The sequence below is a fragment of the Octodon degus genome, unplaced genomic scaffold, assembly GCF_000260255.1.
Source record: "Octodon degus isolate 3935 unplaced genomic scaffold, OctDeg1.0 scaffold00158, whole genome shotgun sequence".
Lineage (NCBI taxonomy): Eukaryota > Metazoa > Chordata > Mammalia > Rodentia > Octodontidae > Octodon > Octodon degus.
In genome coordinates, this window is record NW_004524734.1 from 2882912 (window position 1) to 2890550 (window position 7639).

General features: G+C 43.8%; 1 non-coding gene and 1 pseudogene across 1 annotated transcript; both read right to left on the reverse strand.

Moving 5' to 3' along the window:
- Positions 1 to 2452: 2452 nt before the first annotated feature.
- LOC101589219 lies at positions 2453 to 5294 on the reverse strand (annotated as a pseudogene).
- A 54-nt stretch (positions 5295 to 5348) lies between these two features.
- On the reverse strand, positions 5349 to 5466 carry LOC111813018. Its single transcript, XR_002818371.1, has one exon. It is a non-coding gene; the product is annotated as a U5 spliceosomal RNA (small nuclear RNA).
- Between the last annotated feature and the right edge of the window lie 2173 nt (positions 5467 to 7639).

Sequence of the window (7639 nt, forward strand, 5' to 3'; positions counted from 1 at the left end):
AATAATATTTCTCAGCACAATCAATAGGATCTCAGAAGTTAGAGTATCAGTGCTGACTAGAATGGACCACTGGATCTAGGACATCAACTCTGAAGCTGTAGATCTCTAACTGTTCCTGAGTCTCTTTCAGGAGATCACAATGGTGATGTAGGGGAATGAAACTCCTAACCTGAAAGATATCTGGGATGAGTTCATGTTCTCTAAAACTGAAGAGTGAATTTTACTTTTTGGAGGTTGAGGACAGAATATATTTATTAGGGGAAAAAGGAAATCCAAGTGGGTTGCACAAGGAATCTGTCTTTTTAGGGAGATTTTTACAGAGCAAAACCAAGAGGTGAGGCATATCTAAGGTGGAAAACGGGGGACTCCTTAGGTGGGCATGAGGTGGGACAAAACTATGGTCGACCAATAAGATTACAAGCACAATTGCTCAGCTAAAATTGATTAAATTAGGGCCAGCCCGGTAGCTCAGCAGATTGAAGCTCCTATTTAGGCAGACACAGGGTTCAGTCCCTGGCCTGCCTACGGGCTGTGCCCCAGGGGCACACTGAGGGGGCAATTGAAACTCAGCAAGGTGCCACGTGCTTGGGAAGCTGAAAACAGGAGAATCACTACAAGTCCGATCTGTGTAGTGAGGCCTTGTAGACCCTGTAGACCCTGCACTAAATTAAAAAAATAATAATAATAAAATTTTAAAAAAATTTATTAATTTGGGACCAAATGGGGAAGCAAGTCATGTAACAAGCAGACCTGGATTTAAAACAGGATCGCACAGGCCCGTGAACCTGCTTGCAGGTGCTTTAATCCTCTGAGCTATTTGGCCGGCCCTAGAGACCTATTTAGACTATCAACCCTTGGTGTTTATCTTTAGGGAGGTATACATTTGTTTGATCTTTTGTCTTGAGGTCTGGCCAACAGGGGAAATGTCTTGTCTCCCAGGGTTGCCAGGCATCCTGTCTTCCACACTGGCTCCTTCGGAGGGCCCAGCCCTGTCTGACTGCTTACAGTATTACTAACTTAGCTGCCTACAACCACATCTTCAGAACAGTATGTTACTTGTTTTTCGCTCAATCTTTCACAAGCACATAGTGGGATTTTCCAGAGATTATATTGTGATATTGTAGCAGGTTGAATGCAGAGGCATACAAGAATCCAGTTGTCAGAGATTTACCACAAGAAATTTTTAAAAACCCACATACAAAATAATATCAATTTTCTGGGCCCACCAGATAGCTCAGCGGATTAAACTGCCTGTTTAGTGCAGAGCGCAGGGGGTTTGGGTTTCGATTCCCAGAATGCCATGCCAGCTTCGCCCCCAGGGGCATGCTGCGACGGCGATTGCAATTGAGACTGGGCCTGGTGGCACATGCCTGTGATCCCAGCACTTGGGAGGCTGAAAAGAGGAGGATCACTGGGAGTCTATGCAGTGAGACCCTGTACTAAACACATGAAAAAAAAAATCAATTTTCTAATGTTTATTTGGAAAACTGAATTTGCACTAAAGAGCTTATGTATGTATGTATGTATATTAGCATGTAAGAAATTTATTTTCAATTTAAAAGAACTATTTTCTTTTGGGGGAATTAATTTCATAATGTATTATTTTTAATTTTCAATATGGTAAGTACCAATAGATAGAAACAATGCAAGAAAGCTACTTTTAGAATCTTCTATTTTTAAATATGCAAAAGGGTCCTAAGTCCAAACCACCTGAGGACAGATGCAGGATCAAACGTGGTGGCTTCGTGCCTGCTAGCTGCTAAGCATGTGCTCTACCACTGACCTACAGCTGTGGCCCAAAGCTAAAATTATCTTCAAGTTGCATTTTATGGAGCCCTGAATTTCTCTGGTGGTGTCAGAGTTTTGTTAAGAGAATGGAGGGCTGTGTGACCTGACTCCGCCACTTTTCCTTCTCCCTGTAATCAGACATGTACTTCATCTGCTTTGTTTCTAAATCTTCCATGTAAGGTTTCAGTTTATAAGTGAGTTCCTCTTATATAAAGTTTTTAAACCATTGACAAATTCATTAAACAAGTATTTCCCCCAAATGTTGACTACAGGATAGGATTGTGCTATTCATTAAGACTTTTTTTTTTTTTTTTAGGTCAAACAGTGAGTAGTGTAGATTGTTTTCTTTTGTTGTTGTTGTTGTTGTTTTTTTCGGAACCAGGGATTGAACTCAGGCTCTTGCGCTTGCCAAGGAAGCGCTTATTCTACTGAGCCATCTCCTCGGCCCCTAGGTTTTGGTTTTGGTTTTGTAGGACCAGGGATTGAACTCAGAGTAATGTAATGTTAATGTCCAAGAAAGTAAAACAAATAGTCCCCTCTGCAGTAGCTCTTTAACAACTGATAACACATAGAGGTCAATGTTCCAGAGCTTTAAAGCAGCTCTGAGGTTTAGCCCACTATCAGATTGGGTACTGTATTATTATCAATGACAGTCACCCCAAGAAATGCAGCAGCCACATCCACCCTTCTTCAGGGGACAGATCCACTGTACTTTTCAGATTGGCGACGTTGTCGCCAGAGACCCAGATCCAGCCATCCTTCCACACATGGAAGAGGTGGACTGATCCTCCTGAGTAGGCATCTCTGTAGGTAGCCTGCTAGATGGCTGCACAGGCCAGGTCAGAGGCCTCCTTCACTTCAGGTCGGAGTGAACTGGACCCATGACCCCAAAAACATACACAAAGCCAGAGCCCACAGACAAGGCGGCCCTGGAGATCTGGTTCCCTTCATTGTTCACATAGTAGAGGCTGGACGCTCTCTTATCCCATGTGCAAATTATGGTACCCATGGACAGCCTCATGCCCTTGTACTGAGAGACCATGTTGGCTAGCAGCTTGGAGGCCACTGCTACTGAGATGCCCTGTGGAGGACCACCTGAGCAGCTCTCCTTGAAAGAAGAGCGACTGTCTCCATTCTGACTGAGCCTGACCCTATTTCCTATGGACAGAGCCGGCTAGGACTTCTGCTTATCAGTTGGCCTTAGGTACATGTAGGCCACCCACCTAGCTCAGCTCACAGTGATCACCTGCTTCCCACAATTCTCAGTCAATCCTCCTCAAGCCACTCCCCCACTGAATAAAACCGGGTGAGGCCCTGGGTCGCTCTCTTCGTTCCGGAAAGCCATCTTCGTGGCTGGACTTAGAGCCCCTTGACTCCCCGATGATTGAAAATATAATTTAGTGTCTATTTTCCCCGTGGGTAGCATTGTAAGTGGTAGATTGGAATCAACTTGATGGGATTCCAATAATGTAACTTTGGGATTATAAATATTGGCTTCTTGGACCGAGACGAGGTCCAGGAAGTGTCTCCTACGATGCCCTCCTTATTTTGTAACGCATAGACTCAACATTGCCGAGCCAACAGCCGTTCTCAGAAGCTGCAATCTGCTGCACACCCCCCCCCCCCCATGATGACCAGAACATAGGGGTTGATCTCTATCACCTCCATCACTGTGAGGAAGGTGGTATTAGTACCTGTGGAGGCCCGGGAGTCAGCTGCAACAATGAGTCCACGGCAGAACTTGAAGGTCAGGGCGGTGGCTTCAGTGTTTCGATTTGTAGCTCCTGGGGAGCACCTCAGCTGGGTGCAGCCAGGCTCAGTCCAAAGCTCAACTCGCTGGCCCCGGTCCAGCAGACCTGCAGGTCCCCCAAGTCCAAAAACCCCGTACAGTTCACTGGTAGTGGCCTCTCCAACACACTGACCAGTGCAGTGTCTAAGAAAGGCAAAAAGAACTAACTCCTGAGGGTCGTTTGTGTGTGTGTGTGTGTGTGTGTGTGTGCGCGCGCGCGCGTGCGTGTGTGTTTGAGGGCCGTATTTGTAAGTAAAGAATGATTTGTCCCTACCTTTGTAAGCTTTATTCTCTAAAGGGTAACATGAAAAAACAAAACAAAACAACATTTAAAATCGGCTCCTCCTTTCCAAGATGACGAAAAAAAGAAGGAACAACGGTCGTGCCAAAAAAGACTGCGGTCATGTGCAGCCTATTCGCTGCACGAACTGCACCAGTGCGAAGGATAAGGCCGTTAAGAAGTTTGTCGGAACATAGTGGAGGCCGCCGCCGTCAGGGACCTTTCAGAAGCGAGTGTCTTCGACGGTTATGTGCTTCCTAAGCTGTCTGTGAAGTTGCATTACTGTGTGAGTTGTGCCATTCACAACACAGTGGTCAGAAATCGATCTCGTGAAGCCTGCAGGGACCGAACTCCTCCACCCGGATTTAGACCTGCTGCTGCTGCCCCACGATCTCCACCAAAGCCCATGGAAGGGGAGCTGGGGCTTAATGGACTGAAGAAAACTCTTGAGAAAGAAATAATGAATGTTATACTTAAATAAGTAAATAAAGCATAACACGAGCTCATCAGATGATAAATGTATAATGGCAACTTTATTTTTTTATTTTTATTTTTTAATGAATTTAGGACAGGGTCTACAGGGTATACAGGGTCTCACTACAGAGCTCGAACTACGTAGTGAGTCTCCTGTTTTCAGCCTCCCAAGTGCTGGGATTACAGGTACACGCCACCATGCCCAGTCTCAATCGCTGTGTCACACCAGGGGCAAGGCTGGCACAGCAGGCTGGGTATCGGACCCTGGCGGATGTGCTCTGCCTAAGCAGATACTTTAAGTCCACTGAGCTCTCTGGCTAGCCCGACAACTTTATTTTAGAAAGAAATATTTTTATGAGAGTATTTGAGTATGTACTTAGCTTAGTAGGTCATGAGTACTTTCTCCAGTTATAATTTATTTTCTAAAAGAAACACGGGTATAACCGAGGGAAAAATGGAGAGAGGAATAAGAAAAACGAATGTGGGGAGATCAATTCAGAGGAAAATTGCAGACACCTAGAATTGAACGCATGTGCTAAATGCTACACGCGGCAATTTGCTGTAGTGCTAATTGAAATCAAAATGGCCTGGGAGTAGGAGTTCATGTTTGTAATCCCAGCATTTGGGAGCTTGAGGCTGGAGGATCACCTGTGCTCCATAGGCTAGCCTGGAATGCATACGGACACCCTGTTTCAAAAAACAAAATAAAACAAAACAGAATTTAAAAAAAAATAAATGCAACATCTTCAGTTCACAGTAAAAAGCTTAAACTTTAGGAACAAAATGAAATCAGAAGAAGGATCTCTGGGAGAAGAGCTAAAAAGACGCACGCAGAGCAGGCCAGAGGGGCATGAGAACAAAAGATAAAAGCTGATGCAAAGTGGGTAACTTCTGCTGAGTCAGGAGTACAGGACTCTGTAGACGCTTACAGTTCTCCTCACGCTCACGCAGAGGTATTGGCATACACAAAAGACAAAACAATCAGTCAAAACACCTTATTTTGAAACACAATAAATAACCCTGCTCAAAGAGCAAGGCCTCAAAAAATTGAGATAAAACTCAAAATCGTCTCTCTCCACGGAAATCTTTAGTAAAAGGCGAAAGATTTATACGTTCTGAAGAGAAACCAGAGTATAGACAAAATAGCTTACATGTAATTCTTGAGTAACTATAACACCTATACCAGTAATGGTCACTCTTTATCCAAGTCAGCTGATAACTTCTGTTTTTAATTTCTAATAATTTTGTTAAAACAGTGCTTTTAGGGAAAAAATAGTCAAAAGAAAAAGAGAAAACTGCCCTTTTTAATTTAGAAAGTGACCTTTGCGCAATGCATTGTGGGTATGTAAATGACTTTTTTAAATAAAACCATGCTGGGGATATGGGGCTTCCCACTTGCTAGACAAGCAATCTACCGCTGAGTTATATTTCCAGCCTTCAAATCTTATAATAAATCATTTTGTCCTACTTGTTTTAATCTTTTTTTTTAAAATTATATATATATATGTGTGTGCGCGCGTGTGTGGCCAGCTCAGCCCACCAGGGGGTAGGGCTGGCTGGCATGTGGTGCTGGGGGATTGAACCGCGGTCCCTGTGCTTTGCTGAGCTTGTTCTAAGTAGGTGCTTTAGACCACTGAGCCATCTCACCAGCCCCTTGTTTTAATCTTATACAACGTCTAGGGTTTTTTTAAAAATTGTTTTTGTTGTTAATAAAATTAAATTTATCCTGAGAAATCATGGTAGGACGCGGCCTGTAACCTCAGCACTCAGGCTGAGGCAGGATTGCAAGTTGGAAAATAGCTTAGGTGATTTAGTAAGACTGCTTCAAAGTAAAGATTTAAAAGCAAAAAGTCGGAAATGTGATTCAGTTAGGAAGCCCAGGGTACCATCTTTCCAGCACTGAAAATAAACAAATATCCCTAGGGAAAAAAAAAAAGTAATTGTCAAAACCTAAGACATGTAAATTTAAAAAATAAAATAAAATAAACTCTGTAAATTGAAGTCAGAACCATTGTCCACAATTTTGACTCTCTTTAATTACACTCACTCCGGCACTCTTCTTTTCTTTTCTTTTTTCTTTTTCTTTCTTTCTTTCTTTCTTTCTTTCTTTCTTTCTTTCTTTCTTTCTTTCTGTTTTTGATTTGTTTGTTTGCTCCTTGGTTTTCGGAGACAGGGTTTTGCTATGTAAAACCCAGGCTGGCCTCAAACTAGTGTCGATCCTCCTGCCTCAGCCTCCAAAGTCCTGGAATCACAGGCGTGCACCACCACACGGCTCATCCTGCCACACTGAACAACAGCTCAGATGGTAGTAAACTTTTTTTTTTCTTTTGTAGTTATCTTTATACTTCAAGCTATCCAGTGTTTTCTGCAAGTCTTATAAAATTTCCTGTGGTTTCTGCATTACGGTACTACTGTCATTAGTGGCTTTGCCCCAAGATTACATTGAAACAAATAGAGATGATTGGTGTGTTCACAGATGGCATAACATTTAGATGCAAAGAATGAGTCAAAGAGCTGGGGCGATAGCTCAGTAGCATAAGCAACTGGCTAGCAAACCGAAGGTCCTGAGCTTGATTTCAAGTACTGAGAAAAAAAAGAACGAGCCAAAGCTTGGACCTCCCTGGCTCAGGTACGGTAGCTGGCTCCTGCAATCACAGCACTCCAGGAGACTGAGGCAGGGGAACTGAGAATTCAAGGTCAGCCTACACTACACAGAGAGAACTGGTCTCAAAATGCTGAGGAAGAGGAAGAGGGAGGAACTTCGGCCTCCTGCCTCTGGAGTATTTTGTATTTTATGAAGGTGGGGTGGATTGGGCTATAGAAGATGAAGTGGCTCTTGGACAGCTGGAATAGCTGAGTCACAACTGAGGAGGGAGGAGCACAGGCATCTTTGCTAAGGAAGGACATCAAATCTGCTTTGCATTGCATTGATAAGTGAACTGGTGCATGGCACACATCTGTAATCCCAGCAGTAGGGAGGCTGAGGCAGGAGAATTGCTGCGACTTCAAGGTCAGCCTGGGCCACATAATAAATTCAAGGCCAGACTGAAGTGCACAGAAAGACCTTTGGAGTTTGATCCCTAGGCATACTGAGACAGTAATTGAGACTAGGCATGGTGGCACGCCTGTAATCTCAACTTCAGGGACTGAACTCGGACCCTTGTGCTTGCCAGGCAGACGCTTATACTACTGAGCTATCTCCCCGGCCCCTTGTAATCTCAGCTCTTGGGAGGCTGTAAACAGGTGGATCACTGTGAGTCTGATCCAGTATTGCAACCCTGAACACCCTGTAGAATTAAAAAAAAAAA